Genomic DNA, 17870 nt, shown 5'->3' on the forward strand with positions numbered 1-17870 from the left:
TAGAGCGGAAATAGAGCCACATGACAAGGGAGGAGACGCATATGACGATTAACAAGCGCTGCTACCAACTGTTCTTTTTTGCCGCCGCGGTGGCTCAGCGGTTATGGTGCTCGGCTGCTGACCCGAAAGACGCGGGTTCGATCCCGGCCGCGGCGGCTAGAATTTCTTTGGAGGAGAAATTCTAGAGGCCAGTGTACTGTGCGATGTCAGTGCACGTTAAAGAACCCCAGGTGGTCGAAATTTCCGGAGCCCTCCACTACGGCGTCTCTCATAGCCTGAGTCGCTTTGGGACGTTAAACCCCATAAAACCAAAACCAAACCAACTGTTCTTTTGAGGTGTAAAGCAAAGATTATAAAGGAAAATATGGGAATGCGCAAAAGACGGCGGGCAGTACAGGCGCACACATCACGCAACCGCAGTTTGATATGGCAAAAAGGAATTGGAAAAAGCGAATTCAGCATAATAACTCTGCAAAGAAGTTTCACTCGCGCGATGAAGTGTCACATTATGCAACATCAACTAGCCCTCATCACGACATTCTGGACACTCTTCATGCACCACCTAATTTGTGGGTTCCCCTCAGGGCCGACCCCCAGCAGGTATACTCAGGGCTGAGCTACCCTTCTCGCATATTTTGGCAGAGTGCAGAGAATCGAAATGTCAATTGCGAAATTGTGAGAAAAACAACAACAACGTTCCCCAGCCTCGGAGCTCCACTAAGGATTCTCGTTGTACATCTCGACCCTTCTAAAAAATTTTCAGCGCAGAAACAAACCGCAAGCGCTTGTGTCTGTATATCCTTCCTTACGGTTTCTCTCTGTTTGCGCTAAAAACTTTTTTGACAAGATCGGTGCTTCGTGGCTGACACCAGCCCCAACTATGGCCATCCACCTAACTTTAATTAAGCGTATAAAAAAAATTAAGATCACTGCGGCGACCCGCACTAGAACAATGCTAAAGCAATACGACCACATCCTATGACGACGTCCGTGGCTGTTCTGACGTCCATGTACTATATCGACGTCCATGGCTACTTTGACATCTAAGTGTATTTTTTCGAGTTTGTTTGCTTTTAAGTAATTCACTAATTATATTTCATCACTCAAATTTTTGCCACGGCAACATTTTATCACACACTATCTGTCACAATCACACTTTCACTCATTATCTAAGAGAACAACGTAACCGTGCGAATCAAATTTGCGTACACGTTTCGCGGACACTTTTTACTGACGCGACAGAGCTATATACTGCTCTCGCATTAATAAATATATATTGCAAATACAGCATGACCAAAATGCGCAGGACTTTTAAAAGCCCCGTTTACAAGCGGCCTCTCAAGACGCCTCTAATTTTTACTAACCTTTGTATTCTATCCGGCATTCGTTGAAGAAGCAGTGCGGAATTATCTTTTTGTTCTAACATCAGCTCCCTCCCTCATGTCATGGAGAGACGAGCCAGTATTCTGCAGCACTGGCATAAGTACTTTCTCCAAACGGTTCCGAGCCTTAAAAATATTCACTAGAAGCTTTAACATACTTTTTGAAAATAAGAGCTCAATGTAATTGCTTATTTCCCGGCTGTTTCTCGATTCCAAACGAAGAGGTCACTATGAAAGCGGAGCGGGGAGGTGGGGGGAGGGGGGGGGGGGGGGTTGGAGTAACACATGTGCGCAATTAACGAGCATACTCGGTACTGAATGAGGAAACAACAACAATAACAACTCAGGATTGCTTTCCTCAAACGCGTTACTTTCGACAGGAGCAGCAGAAGAAATTAGCTTAATCCGAAAGCCTGCCAGTTTTGAGGACACGCGTTTGTTTTAAGGGAAGAACCGACAAAAAACATAAATGCGTAAATAAACAAACGGCTGCAGCATTCATATAAAACAAACGGTAATGAAGAACACATAAGGTATCGAAACAGCTTCGTGTGCTAAGCCTCCCTCTCTCTCTCTCTCTCTCTTTTATTATATTTTCTTTTCTTTTTTTTTTGCTCTCGGACTGCAACTACAGGCATTGACGTTATGAGCTGGTTCACCGTTGGGGGTTCCTCCGCTTTCCGTGAAGCCATTTCAACTGTTACCACTTGCAAAATCTGGTGTAACGGGTTGCGTGTCCTGGCCTTTTTAGACGCTTCAAACGAGGACCTATAGATAGTCAACGCAGCAACCGGCGCATGCAGCGTTGCGTACGCTTGCTGTACGCGTTAAAGCTGCTCGGGTTTGCACATTATCGCGCCTTCATTCCTCGACGGTGAAAGTTTTTTTTTTTTTGGTCTTACCTTATTTCTCCGTTACTCGTATTCTTTTAACCTGCCATTATTTTGTTCGGCTCACGTGGCATTCACAGAATTGGCTGATTTCAAGAATTCCTCAAAAAAAGCCTGCGCACATTTTTTGCTTGACTGACTGAGTGGAAAGGGCTAAAAGAAAGGCTGTATATGAGCACAGAAGATCACAGCACGATGTGATCACAGGATACTTTAGTTGAGGTGATCTTTCCAAGGCTTAGATATTAAGATACATCATAAAGCTGTTAAGGGAATTGTGCGTGGGGAGGGAGGGGGGGGGGGGGGGGGGGGGAGGGGGGCACTGAGTGCCTCCTGGACTGAAAATGCTGAACCTGGTTTCATTTGCGTACAGCAGGAAATTTTGCACCCTAAAATTCTAAACAAGGTAAGCAAAGCGAATATCACAGTTAACTAACGCATAAAAAATGCATGGATTATTCTCTTTCTTCTTCGGTTGTAAATTTTTAGGGTGCTTATCTCGCTTCGTCGTCTTGTGTTGTTTTTTTCACGAGCAGCGGGCAGACTGCTTTGCTTGCTGGACATCCACCATGTTTTGAAGTCAAACCCTTACAAAAATTTCCTTGGACAGTCTATAGACTGTCCATAGACATTTGTGTATAAAGTTAATATGCTCTCTTTGGGCAAATCCTATGCACTAGTCTATAGGCAATACAAATCCTATTGGCAGTCTGTTGACAATCCATAGATGTATGGCCATATACTTTCAGTAGACTTTTTTTTGTGTACAGGTAACAGACTATGAACAGACAAAATGAATTATCTATAGGAAGGCAATAGGTCCATAAGACGTCTATAGACAGTCTTTAGACCATATTTATAAGAAAGGGGGCAACTCCTTGTGATTAAGGGACCAAAAAATAGGGAAAAGAGAGGATGGATGCATTTCATTGACATCCCTTATTAATCATTCAGTTCGAGGGGCGGGTCTGCCACCATGAACGATTCTTCACAAATACAGCCCATTCTCTGCTGCCATAATTTCTAATTTGGCTGACAGCCAGAAACGAGGAGGTTTTCTCTGCTCGCCAAGGTACACTGCATAAGTAGCCTCAAAAGCGGAAAAAATTTGCATCAAAGTTATCCGTTTGCCTCTGTCTTTTCTTCTTTTCTCCTCATAGTCAAGGACACCCGGTTTACTTCCAATATCTCCTCTAAGCCAAATCCAGATCCACGGCGGCCGCCTCTTTCTGTCTTCATCTTAGCCACGTCTAATCCACCATTCCGTTCCTCGCACGCGTCACAGTCGCCGCCATCACACCGTTATAAACCCCTGCCTCTAAGTACTGGGCACCAAGTTTCCCGTTCCTCGGGACCCTGTGTACACACACGCGCACAAACCCATCCGGACATGAGCGCGCACGCCGCTATGGGCATCGCCGTTATAACGGACCCCAGCAGAGGAATCGTTCCCCACACGACGGACCGCATCACGACAGGCTCGGCTGCCCACTGTCCACACCTTTCCTCTGTTTGCCCAGCGCACCCCGGCTTATCTGGACTCGAAAGAGAAAAGAGGAAAGCGAAGTCGGGGACGAAGCGAGGGAAAAGAAACAAAAAACAAAAAAACGGAGGGAGAAACGACGGCCGAGGCGCAGCGGCAGACGTTCGCGTGCATATATGCGCCCAGGGCGATCGGGGCTCACGAAGCACGAAGCGCGGGCTGGCGCGCATCATTTATTATAACCGCCGGGGTGCCCAGGCGACACCTCGGCGCGGCGGCAGCGGGCGCGATCACGCACCGCGGTGTGGAGAGCGGAAGCCGGGCTCAGGTCGTGTCCAGCGCATCGGGTGTGTGTATACTTACACACGTGCGAAGCGGTCATCGCTGCTCTTTGACCAATGGCCACCTCCCCCACTTCCTACTACGCACTTTCCTCGCCCTTCGTCGCGTGGGTTGCGTGACATAGATGAGCCTCATGTTTGCGTGTTTACTCAACCTGTAAAGCGATACGCTATGCGGAGCGTGGCTGGTCGGAGCCTCGGTCTCGGTCGCCCAGTTCGGAGCTCGACTCTCTGAGCGAGTCTTAACTCTCGTCGCATTCGATGTTTGGGGTGATAAAAAACGGTCATCGTTGTGACCTTCGCAAAGCGAGGTGTAGCTGCATCAAGTAGCGATGGGTGATTCATAGTAACGTTGGTAGGTTGCTCGTATTCGTAATGACGCAATCAAACCAAGTGCGACGTCGCCAGGAATGGTCATTATTTTTCAGGTCAAAAATAATTAAGCGTGTAGTTTGACAAGAATTTTTAATTATCACTATTGTTGAACCACATCATAAGAAAGTTGAAGGGGCCCAGCGATGACTTCGTTATAACCGTTGATTCGTTACAACCCGCGTTGACTGAACTTCCAAGGAATTGAGATTCCTTCGTTATATTCATATTCTCGTTATAAACCGCTTCACTATAACGATCTTCGACTGCATTATAGGCAAGGTCGACCTCAGTACTATATACCTACGAGTTCTCTTCATTGTAACGGTTTAGGCAGTGGAGGCCTCAGCTTTTTGGTCTCCATCCTTCAATCTGTCACAACGACACTTCGTATGATTTATGAGGAGGCCTATTTTTTATGTCAAGCAGGGGCCGTACTATGTAACGATTCTTTTTGTAGTTCATTTTCTTTCCAATCATCGGCAGCTGCTACATGTGGCATCATGGTTTATAGCCGGCCGGTACGTCGTTTTCCGGGTACGGTATAAAGAGGGAACTGGCTATCGGCAAGGAGGCAGCATATGTAGTCACAGATTCAAGAAAATACGGAACCAGGTCTACTTTTTCATCGTTGCTCTACGGTACACTTTTTGCGAAGGTAGTTCTTGTTCGCACACTTGTCTCACATTTCACAACGCGTACAGGGCGCCCTTAGATGGTTGCCGAGAAGACCTCTAAAAGTTTAAAGAACTCCGAGGGCAAATTGTAGTTGGCCGGCTTTGATAGATTATATATGCGGTCCTAACGACAAAAGCGAATTACTTTCACTGTGAACGCAGGTTTTATAAGTTCTAAAACGCCAAAAAATTAAATGCAAGTTTTGCCATCTGTGGACGATTTCTCAAGTAAATTGAATGCGTTGACACAGTTTTTTGAAGCGAATTCCTGAGGCTATAGAATTTGTTGATTGGAATTCACGAGCGAAAATATTACTGGTTAACCCAGGCTATGGCTTACTCAGCCTTTCGGCGAGATCCGTCATGCCCCTCTTTCTGTTTTTACTTCTTGCCATCTTTCCCTTTTTTTTTTCTTCTCCTCCTCAGTATGGCTCTTGGCTTGCCTCGGCTCGCATAATTCTGTGGCTACTACGACTACAACTAGCTTCAGTTGCACGAGGACTCAGGGTCGGCTCCCATTAACTGGTCCCCCAGTTCCAGCGCTAGTCTCCGGAACACGTTCGACTGAATCGTTGCACTCTACTCTTGCCTCTCCAGGTACAGAGCAAAAGAGGGATGGTGCTTGCCCAGTCCTGAACGCGCACGCCGTACTCTACGTTGACCATATACGAATTTACAAAGCAACTCGACTGAGCAGCTAGCTCATTTTTCAATTGGAGCTTCATTCTGTCCACTTCGTTACTTTATGATCGATTCGGTGCATGTGTGCGTTCCGTAGCCATTATAGCTTCTACTTTGCCTATGGCAATTTTTCGGATGAGCTGGTTATCAAAGTGGAAGACAGCCTTTCTTAGGTCCGAAATGCTTGTTTCCTGCACGAACTGATTAATTTTTTTACTGGCCGAACATTTTAGCATTTCGGCTATTTCACTCGTCGGAAGGGGAAGAGCTGACTGTGGAGTAGCTACAACCTCGTTCTTTTACTTCTGGTTGGTTGGTTTATGAGGTTTAACGTCCCAAAGCGACTAAGGCTATGAGAGACGCCGTAGTGGAGGGCTCCGGAAATTTCGACCACCTGGGGTTCTTTAACGTGCACTAACATCGCACAGTACACGGGCCTCTAGAATTTCTCCTCCAAAGAAATTCAACCGCCGCGGCCGGGATCGAACCTGCGTCTTTCGGGTCAGCAGCCGAGCACCATAACCACTGAGCCACCGCGGCGGTGTTCTTTTTTTTTAGCTCTTTTACTTCTGTCATCACTGTTTCTTGTGCTACGCAGTGGTCATTCTTCCGCATCGTAATCTGCGACCGTGAGTGACCTGTACGCCCCAGGAAGGATTGTGATAATAAGTGCTGATCGGTTACGAGTAAAAGAAAGCCGAAGTAACTGTCTCACTAAGGAAGCAAGGCGAGGAGGAGGAGGTTAAAACTGGGAGAGAGGAACAGTCGCCGAGACGGAGGAGGGCTTTGTTTTATTTTCGACCACCTGGTGTTCTTCAGCGTATACACTGACACCGCACAATGCACGGCTGGTGTCTTGCGCATTTCTCTCGAAAGACGCCCGTGGGCTACGCGCTGTCAGTGCGTGTCACATCGCAACGAAGATTCCCCGAGCCTGGAGGCAAGTCGGCCCAGCGTCACTTTCATTTGGCAAAGAAGCTATAGAAAAGGAAGTGCGAAAACGTTCACCCAACTGCATAAAAAGGAAGCACCAGCTGAATACCTTAAGGGAAAAAAAAGATATACTAAGTAAAAGCGCTGAAAAGAAGGCGAACGCGGTCGTCGTTCGTCATCGATCTGTTTGCACAGGGAGCGCCCGTCCGAGCGTGTTTGGGTGGCTCGGGGTCGAAGTTAGGGTTTTGGTTGGGGGGGGGGGGGAGATAGTTTATGCTGTTACTTCCACGCAAGGCAGGTTTGACCGCGCACCAAGCCATTCCGGACAAAAGAAAAAAGCAAAATCAGCGGATGCGCAGCTATGCGCGGTGCTGGAAATCAACCTTTCGTCGTCCTCCTCCTCATCACCAGCCTTCAGCACTCACCTGATCCGCGCTCGCCACTAGAGCTGCTGCAAGCCGATGAAAGGCATCCTCTGCGCGCTGCGGACTGTCTGCATGATATTCGTACTACAACACGTACATGGAGCGTATCTCTATTGCTAAGCGCTCACGGCAGCATAGCGTAAGCGTAAAAACGACGTGTCACCGCATCATCATCATCATCATCATCATCATCGACCTACCTATGAGTACATTTCAAAACTGCGGACTCCAATTAACCCAGTCCTGCGACCGCGTGTTAACGTGTTAACGATGGGGGAGTCCAACAAGGAGAACAGCTGCCTGATACTGAAATCTTTCATCTGTGCTTCCTTGCATGAGACACAACCGCTCTCCATTCATCTTCTGAACTGCGCATATGCATTATGTGTATCATGCGTATCAGTACTTCTTTTCTGCTTTGCTTGTGGATAAACTTGAAATTTTGGCGCCTTCCAGCAACACCGAGAACACAAGAGTAGGAACTCCGAACTTCATAACATCGCCTTGGAAGTGCGAAAAAAAGGGGGTGGGAAGGGGTGGGGGGTATATAGGGGCTAGCCTTTTCGTTTTGCTGCCTCCCCACGTACGACTAAGAGCAGCGCGGGAGCAGAACAATGTGACGCATGGTGACGCTAAGAGAAAGCATGCCGATTGGTGGTTTTCTTCCTCATTTCTTCCTCTGATTTCTAAGGGATGATACGAACGTCCCGTTGGAATCAAGTCAGTCAAAGGAAAGTAACCGAAAGGGATCTCAGAGAGAGAGAGAAAGAACGAGAGAGAGAGAGAGAGAGAGACGGGAGAGAAGGCACCAGAGCAAGCAAGTCACGGTGCTCGCTTCGCAGGGAGGCCTGCGCAGTGCGCCGCTGCAGAAGCCGATGAGCCGTAGAGGCAGCTCCGCACATATTTGACGCATTTGTCAATGCCGCGGAACTCTCCCGCAAGAAAACAGCTTCTCCGGTCGGATCGGGCTTGCTGTGCATATAGCGCTACAGTTTCCTTTGGCCTTCCCGCGCTCACTTTGTCGGCCCAGTTTCCTGATAGATGTCATACATCTCTCTCTTTTTTCTTTCTTTTTCACCTACTTTTAAAAAATAGTGCCCTACGTTTGTATCGAGCTTGGAACGGTCTTCGTGGTTTTTCTGACTATGCCGCTGTGGCTGTCGCAACCGGTTACTTTTTAACATCTCACAGGGAATTTCGCATTTTCGCTTTTTGTTTTCGTTTCGCAAGGTCACTTTTTAAGCCATGTTCCAATCCGTACCGGTGTTTAAAGATTGATTCATAGCGCCCATTCTAGGAATTTTCCGACGGAGGAAGTGATCTTAAGATGTCGGACAGCCTGATATACCATTGTCTCCCGATCAAAGCAAGCAGTCATAAGCAACATTCTTCGACCGTTTTCCTTTCAACTTATTGAGCGCTCATGCACCATTTCAGTTTTTAAATTACGTCCCCCTTTTCGCCCTCCCGACACGTTGAATAAATAGTTCTCGACTTCTAGTAATCTCTATACACCTACCGTGTTTTTAATGGAGATTTTAGAGAAATTTAGTGACACAACTGACCTTAAACACCTGCGTTGACCATTAGCCTCGTTCTTGGCGCTGTTTGACCCTGCCAAGCTTCCGCACAGCCTCAGCAACGTCCAATAAATAATGTCAGTTCTGCACAAAGCCAACTATTAGTCGATTACAAGGCACACAGCATCTTGAAACAACATGTTGTTTCTGTTCATGGCTAAAGACCAAGTAAGGTTGGTCGAGGCATGCTGCTATGGTTGACCTCTCCAGTCTTCCTCATATTAAAACTCTCTCTTTCTTAAAGGCAGACTAGTAGATGGGCTCCCCTCTTCACACAGACCTAAAAACCGAGCACTGCTGACATTTTATGTTCTGTGACGAAACGCAAGACACAGAGGATGGTTCGCAATATTGCGTCACCATCTAAATAGCCTCTTAATTCAAATCAATCCAAGTACGTTTGAAGCTGTAGAACCGACGTCGACGTCGGAGAGCATGGCACAGTGACAGTGGATTATTATCCACTCTTGTGGCTTTCTAGACCTCACGCAGTAACTGATTGGCCTGATGGGTTAATTCGCAGTCCTTAATTGTAAAAGAGAAAGAGGTGAATTCCAAGATAATAAAGAGGTGGATACTAGTACAGCTTTGATTGCGGCCGGGAGAACGTGTTCGCCTTCCCCCCCTTTCTCTTCCCTCGACCCCCAGGCACCCTTTGTTGCCCAATCGACAGCCCTCCTGTTGCCAACGGTACGCAGGAGGTGGCAGTTTCATAGCTGTAGAGTATGCGAGCTTGATAAAGATATTCAGATTCGATTCGGAGAAGCTGCCTTGTCACGTGCACCAAGGCTTTATATATCGCCGCTGGTTCTCCGATGCATATCAGGCGCGTTATTTAGAGCAGGCGTTCCCACGGTGCTCGCTTGAGAAAAGGCGGAAGCCGTGGTACCGTGTCTTACGATATGCGCCTGCGTTCTTTCAGAGGAACACGGCGGAGTGGGAAGCCATGCCGAGAGGGAAAATTGCTGGCCGGTGAAATGATGTGTGCGCACGTCCAGCTAAACCACGAGGGAGAAGTGCGTGAGAGGCGCAAATGAAATTTCCAATGCATTTCGAAGAAGCGCGCAGGATTGCCACATTTCATCATTCTTTTCACAATTTATTGTAATTGGCGCGTACAATCTTCTAATGTACAAAGTTGATCGGATCCATAGCAAAAGGCTAGTTTCGATTCCATTCACAAAAATATGAAAGAGTGGGGCAAAATACTGCACGGACGAACACTATAAAAGGGTTGCACAGTTCTACAACTAAATAAAAAAATTACTAAACAAGCAGTATGTTCACAGCCGAGGCAGCATGATAATTAACTCTATTCTGCAAACAGAACAGAAGCAGGATTATAAGAAACCCTATATAATACACTGTGAATAGCAAAAGCAACAACGAAATACACTAGATAATCAACCTCACCCACGTGTTAGCCAATAGGGTGATCATCATCAGCCTGACTACGCCCGCTGCAGGGCAAATGCTTCTCCCATGTCTCTCCATTAACCCTGTCCTTTGCCAATTGCGGCCACCGTATCCCCACAAACTTCTTAATCTCATCCGCCCACCTAACTTTCTACGGAAATGGGCTTGGGAAGGGCATGTAATGCGAAGGCAAGATAACCGGTGGTCCTTAAGGATAACGGAGTGGATTCCAAGAGAAGGCAAACGTAGCAGAGGGCAGCCAATAGAATGATAGCATATAACATGTGACCACATACTTTTATTTTAGGGCTTGCGTAATAAGACCATGGTTAAAAGCTTGCGGCAAAAATATTTTTAATGATGTTGTGTTTCATTTATAGAAGTAAAAAGAACACCTTGCAGAAGATTGTTCTGCGCTTGCACACCTATGCACCTCAGGCGCCGGTGGCCGTAGTTGGTATGAAATGGGGGTACCAAAATTTTCGTTCGGATGCAGCGCATCAACTTCTTCGAGAGGAAGTAAACGTAGCTGATGGAAAATGAGCATGATTATGAATGATTTTGTATGCCGGTAAGATGGTGCAGCAATCACGCAATCCAGGGCTTAATTTTGGAGTCGAGGAACAGTGGTCGCGTGTCAGGTGTTGCCGATTCAATAAGCCGTAACGCTTTCTTGTGGAGTGTTATGAAATGTTGAAGAAAAGTACGATATGTGACTCCCCAATCATCAGTGCAGTATGCGATATCTGACTGAAAAAAGCAAAAGTAAATGGTCCCGAACGTTGCCATGTCGAAATACTTTCCTGCTTTTGACAGTTCAAAGCATGAATGTGACAGTTCCTAAAGGAGGTTGTCAGTATGTTGTTTCCAGTATAATTCACTGGCGAAAGTAATTCTACTATAAGGAGTTCTTGATACTTGTTAGAATTTTTTGCTGCATTCCTTTCTGTATACTAAAAGGTAGCATTTTCGAGCACTTATAAGGTGTTTCAAACATGACGTTTTTAGTTTCGGCAATATTTAAAGATAGTCTGTTTGACTGAAACTAATAATTTAAATCCAGAAGTTTTCTGTTTACTGTGTGTACCCAGTAATTCTGGACAAAAACAATTTTGAACGGGAAAAAGTTCACTGCAGCATCTTCGACGTACGTTACTGCAAGGCCACTAGTAGGAGAGTCCATCAAACAATCCATATAAAGAGCAAAAACTAAAGGTCCCAGTGCTGAGTCTTGCGCTACATCTATACATACGGCCGGCAGAAGGCTTGTATCTTCACCGTTTACAATTACGCACTGCCTATACGACTACATAAATAGCTTTTTAAAATCTGGAGTAGCCCATCACGCGCATAGCTAGACTGATGAACATCTCCAGCGATATTAAACACTGTCATTAGGTGTTTCTTTGTTTCTTTGAGTGCATTTGTTCAGTGGGATGTTTGTCAAACTTTTCAGAGTCGGTTATTTCAGAAAAGGCTGAAGCCGTGGTACTGTGATTTACGATACGCGCCTTCGTTCTTTCAGGGAAACACGGCGGAGGCAGAAGCCATGCCGAGAGGGAAAATTGCTTGCCGTTGAGATGACACGCGCTCACGTCCCACTAAACCGCGAGAGAGGAGTACGTGGGAAAAGGTAAATGAAATTCCCAGTGCATTTCAAAGAAGCGTGTGGGTGTGTGACACTTCATCATTGTCATTTGGAGGAGCATATTACACGTATACAGCGAGGCTGATTAATATTTCCAGCGACATTAAATATTATTTTTCTCTGTATTGCTCCATTTCTTCGGTTGAGTTTGTACAATGGAATGCGTGTAAAACTTCAGAATCGGTCATTGGAGTCCGGGCAGCTCTGGTGCCGCCGAAGAAACCTCCAGACATCGTTTCTCCGCCAAGAAATCGAGCCGCCGTGGTCGGTCTTCTCGTGAACGTACCCAACAATTCTGGGCAAAAGCATTTTACAAGTGGGAAGAAGTTTATGGAGGCCGTTTTTTTCATGTATTTTAAAATTTCACTATAACAGTGGTTGGTTGGTTTATTGGGGTTTAACGTCCCAAAGCGACTCAGGCTATGAGGAACGCCGTAGTGTGAAGGGCTCCGGAAATTTCGACCGCCTGGGGTTCTTTAACGTGCAGTGACATCGCACAGTACACGGGCCTCTAAAATTTCTCCTTCGTAGAAATTCCAGCCGCCGCGGCCGGGATCGAACCCGCGTCTTTCGGGTCAGCAGCCGAGCACCATAACCACTGAGCCACCGCGGCGGCCCTATAACAATCAATACATCTGGAGTTCTCCCGTCGGCAAGCTTGCATTTTTTTTTGCTTTTGCTATCGTCAAGGACCTTTCCCGTTGGTTTTCTATGACAGTCTTCACTGCTCGATGTGGGCGATGGAAAAGATTTAAAAGAAAGATTTTGCTACGCATTACAAGAATGAACCATTACCGTCAATATTTTCATAACTAAGCCCTAAAATATTCCAATATTGAAAATTTTGGTCCAAGAATGCTGGACATGAGTGGACGCCGGCCAGTGACGCCGGCTCACGGAAGCGTAGACAGCTTCAAACAAAACGTGTTCTAGCAGTTTCGACTGCTCTGAAGATGGTGCCACGGGGTCTCTTGTCCTTCCTTTTCTGTTTTTAGTTGGCTGCGGGACATCCTCGCCAATGAGGAGTTCACATAACTACTTTCGTCGCTGACTCGAAACCTACACTGTAGCGTGTAATCAGGCTAGTCGATGCATATTTTAGAAGACGGAGGGAAAACAGTGCGGCCACAGGACGTAATAAGGCACACAATTTGCGCATGGCATTGGCTTCCAGTGGCAACTTGCAAATATACGCATGTGGCGGACATCACAATGAGACGCCGTAAAACACCCACACCATATGCATAAAGCTATGAATACAGGCGTGCAAACAGATATTCAAGCTATTACAGCGAGCGGTACAGGCATAAGGCGTTCTTCTGTGAGTGTTAGCATAGTGGAGCTTCAGGCTTGTTGGAGATAAATTTTTCTAAGCGACTTAGCGTGGAAAAGCAGGACGAAGAAAGACAGGACAGGACGAGCACTACAGCTGTGCTAGCTCGCGAGGAGCGTATACGTGAAAAACATTGCAGGAAAAAAAAAATGTTTGCGTCTAGGCAAAGAGAGACAGCTGAAGAATAGCGACCGACACGGAACCAACCGAAGCCCGTCCAGAATTGACCTCAGAGCGCTTTGTCGGGAACGCCGTGCCGGTGAAAAACTGCGACGCCTGTAACCCGGTCCGTCCGACCGTGTATTGCCCCCTCCACGAAGCAGCAACCAGTCGTCAAGCGAAGCCCGCTGCCGCGCGCCAGCCGAGAGCGCAGCCCGCCGATATCCCGCAAGAAAACAACGGCCGGGAAAATAGGGAGCGGAACGCTGCGGGTCGGGGAACCAGAACGATTGAGGGACCGTATCGAAAAGGGAAAGCCAGAGAGAGGGTAGGGGGGGGGGGGGGGGGGGGGGAGGTCCGCCTATTCAAGCGGCTGTGATTGAAACGGTTTGGGCCGCTGCAGGTTCTTCTGCCCCGCAGGCGGCGGTTATTTCCCCTCGCCGAGCTTATACCGCTGCTTTCTGGATTGCCTCTCTCTGGCCGCTCTCTGTTCGGGCTGTGCGCGCGTATGTACCGTGGACTGGGCAACGACGCGGCGAGCCGTCCAGGTCCCCGCCGCCGCTCCGTTCTCACTGTTGTCCCCTCCGTGTCGTTCTACGTTGCATCCCATTTATATTTATTTTTATTCGTCGACCATTCTCGCTTTGTTCCTACTGTGTTTTTTCTAAACTTTGCTCTCCTGTCTTTAAGCGAGGTATTGTTTAGAAGAAACCGCCGCTGGACGGCTGTAATTTATACGTGTCGCTATGCGTTCGCTTCTTTTCTCTTGCCGGCTGCTCTGGTGTTTGCTACGCCACCTATGTCTGTAGACATAACTTCTCGCCTCTTTGATATGCGATTGCCCACGGCGGGGCTGCCGCGTGTGGAGGCACTAAACATATTTTTACTCTACGCGTGTGGGGCTAGTTGTAAGGGCAACGTATTTGCGGTATGAGGAGTTTGACGTTCCGAAGTGACACACGGTTTATAAGGGACGCTGTAGTGAAGGGCTTCGGATTAATTTAGAGCACCTGGCGTTCTTTTTAAGGGAAGCTGACATCGCAAAACACAAGGGCGTTTATACGTTTCTCCTGCGCCGAAATGAGACTGCAGCGACCTTGGGATCAGCAGCCGAAGCAATTGCGCAGCCGCGGCGGGACCGGGTAAAACATAAAATATGAAAGAGAAAACGAAATATTTCAGGGGAAATAATCGCTTTCTAAACTGTGTTTGACTTGCTAATTTGTTATTTTCTTAAATCGGTAATCTATTGCATAAATTTTAAACCTGTATCGGGAAGTTTCTCCAAGGAACAAGGTGTAAGCGTTGCCGAATATTCCCTGAATTTTTCGGTACCCTAATTATGCTTTCGCGATATGTGTATAGTTGCCCTTATTAAGGTATTACGAAATATAGAAGAAATACAACCACTTTATACTAGTCGAGTTGTATTGAAGTTGTATTCGATGCCTGCCGACTTCCTCATTTTCCTGTTTTTCTAGCAGAGTTTTTCGCCAAGTCTCCACAGACGCACTGATTTCCTCGTAAATGAGCAGCTCTTATTTCGTTACAGTTACTGACCGAACTTGTCATTTATATTCGAAAACCAGTGATGACTATGGCTGTTGTGTTCCTGGAGGGTAAACAGAGACTCCATTTCCTAAGCTTCCCCTTTCCTAATCCACAATTTTCTCTTTTTTTATTGGTCAGCACCGCCTTCGGTACCAGAGCCAGCGAACGACGTCGTTTCGTGGCGCTGACGTCAAACCTGACGTCAGCGCCACAGGTGCCCACAATGTGAGGGCAAAATAATGAGCAAGAAAATGAACGTTTTCAAAATAGCCTCCTAGGTTGAGGTATGTATACTTTACTGAAGCATAACTAGGTGAGCTCAGTCCCGCAGAGGCGCTCATTCAAGTATTATCTAAACCTCTAAATATTAGCACTCGAATTTACTTCCTCGCTTTCACGTGCTGCGCCCACCTCTCGAGGGCGTGACCTGAACACAATTAAATTGTCGTGTACAAAGCGGAATGCCCTCAAATGGGGACGCAATGAAAATGTTCTGAAATCGGAAAAGTCTTGCAAGAAAACATCTCAACCCACGCACGAGAAAGTATACCACAGAAATTTTTTTTTTGTTCGAGAAAATTTTTTTTTTGTTGGAGAAATGTCGGGTGAGGGCAACACCTCCCTCCCCTCCAACTCTGTTCTGGGCCCCTACTACACAGAGTTATCACAAAAGGTAACAGCAGGAACAAACAAAACTAAGAAAATTCCCAAAGGAAATTATGTGCACGTCAATTATGATTCGAAAACAATGGAACAAAATGACGAACTAAGTGGGAATAGAGCAAACAGGCAAGACGACATGTTTTAACTGTAAGGAGCTACAAAAATACCAAGTTGGAACCGAGCAAAGAAGGCTGTGAAAGGAAATAAAATTTTCGGTTTAGACCCCGGGGGAGCACAGGGTAAGGAAGGTAATAGAATTTGTGGGAAACACACATTGGCTCAGTCGTCTCACAGAACTTGAAACAAAGCAGGCAGGGAAGCCTGGGCTCACAGGGCGAGGAGGAAAGAAGGGGAGAGGAGGGGCTTCTGGCGGAGACGCAAAGCGATCCCGTCCCCTGTGGTGATTGAGGGTACGCGGCTGAGTCGAACGACAGGCGATATTACAAGCGGGACCACTGCGACAGACCGCCAAACGGGTCACCTGAGACCCATACGGCGCTGGGCCAATTTTCCAGCCGGGCTCGTCCCTCTCCTTCTCTCCCAGCGCATCTCGCTAAATCGGCGCACCAGAGGGCCTGCAGCTTCGGCTGAGAGGAGGCCATGGTGTCGTCCGCGGACGACGATCTATAGTCAGACATTCGCGCCGCCTCGCGGCGCGCACTTGTACACTCCTTGTTAGCGTAAGCGAGCGATCAAACACGAAGGAAACCGTTAAGACGACTAAATCCGGCAAAAAAAGAGATAAAAAAGGAACGATTACTCAGTTGCAGACGACAACAATCTGTGTCTTAAATACGACAAAAAATTGTCGGTCGTTCGGTCGGAACAGCAAAAATTTTGTTGCGGTAAACTTTCCTATAGTAACAAGTAACCTCATGTGAATGCACTAGGCCGTACAATACAACATTGACGCCTATCATAAACGCAGATTTCTGTCCCAAGATTAAAGAGTTTTTCCATCGGAAAACATATTTCTACCACCTTCTATCGAGTAAGTAAAAAACAATAAGAAAATGCACGTAATATGAATGCAATAATAGAGTTACATAAAGCTAACGTACCCCCTTTGCCAGAAATGTACACTCTAAACTGAAATGTGTAAAAAGGGAGTAAGTTGTCCTCTGGAGCACTCCTTTTCATAAAAAGGACACAGCTTATTCTCTTCATACTCTCATATAGGTGTATTGGCGTTTAGAGTGTAACCGAGCAGCGGAGTTTGTTTCTCAGCTGCATTGTGGCGCCCTTTTACGGCACTCCTACCGACCAAAAGGTGCCGAAAGATGAGGACAACGGTTATCCTTACCTTACACACATTAGAGCTTAAGAGCTAACTTATAAATACCCTGTTTCACGGCTAAGAAGCGAAACCCATTGACCAGTTACAAAGATTGTATACGTTTCTGTTCGAGAGCTTCCAAGACTAGAGGTTTGCTTTTAGGCCAACAAAGGCGGCTCGAAGACCATTCCTCCTCACCTATTAAGAGCCTTGAAGTGGCAGAGGTGCTGTTGGAACTCTACAGTTTGTTCGAGCAAGAAACACGTACTATGAGAACTTTTGAGGTGAACTGTACATACACACCCTTGTAGATGCTCCGGCTAGCAAACCGCCATCCGCTTTGCTGCATGGAACTGCAGAGAATGGGCGCAACTTCACTCCAAAGCTGCGCATTTCTGCGGTGCAAGAACAAGCGGAAGAAGAAGAGAAGCAGAACGGAAAAGGAAAACACAACGCGCAAAATAAAAAGTTGGGACAAAAGGCGTGATGGTAGACGAGAGACGAGAATGTTTGTTTATTTTTCTCCGCCTAATGCTTCCAGCCTGCACCAGACCTCCGGCTGTGCACATAGGTGGTTTGGTTGGCGGCACCGCTTTTATAGCCGGTGCAGTCAAGGCTGTGGCAACATGATCCGAGAAAGCCTACAGAACGCCTTAAGTGCGAAAGAGTGAAATGGAGAGCATTTCGTGAGCTAGAAGGCAAGTGACGTCCACTGAAGGAAACGGGAAGCGTCAATGCGCAAACGTTGCAGTGTTATGTAGAAAAAAAAATGCGGTCACCTTCAAGGCAAGCTTAGCGAGTAGCCTATGCCGACGCTATAGTGGTATAATTTTAGCATCACGAAACCAGTGCGTAGCAAGCTTGGCGGGGTCAGCTTTTAAGAGCCAAATATAGTTCTAGCGTGTCTAGTATTACCAAATAGACAAGACCTTGCTAAGAAGCGGATGCCATATTTTGACTCATGTGAGTGGTTATTGTTCTGCAGTCGACGTAGTTAGGCTGATGATGACGATAATTACACATTAGACAACGGACTTTTTTAGTCTCTTCTGGAGGGCGC

The sequence above is a fragment of the Amblyomma mixtum genome, chromosome 2 (genome assembly GCF_055824585.1).
Source record: "Amblyomma mixtum isolate Tamu chromosome 2, ASM5582458v1, whole genome shotgun sequence".
In the NCBI taxonomy this organism is placed as follows: Eukaryota; Metazoa; Arthropoda; class Arachnida; order Ixodida; family Ixodidae; genus Amblyomma; species Amblyomma mixtum.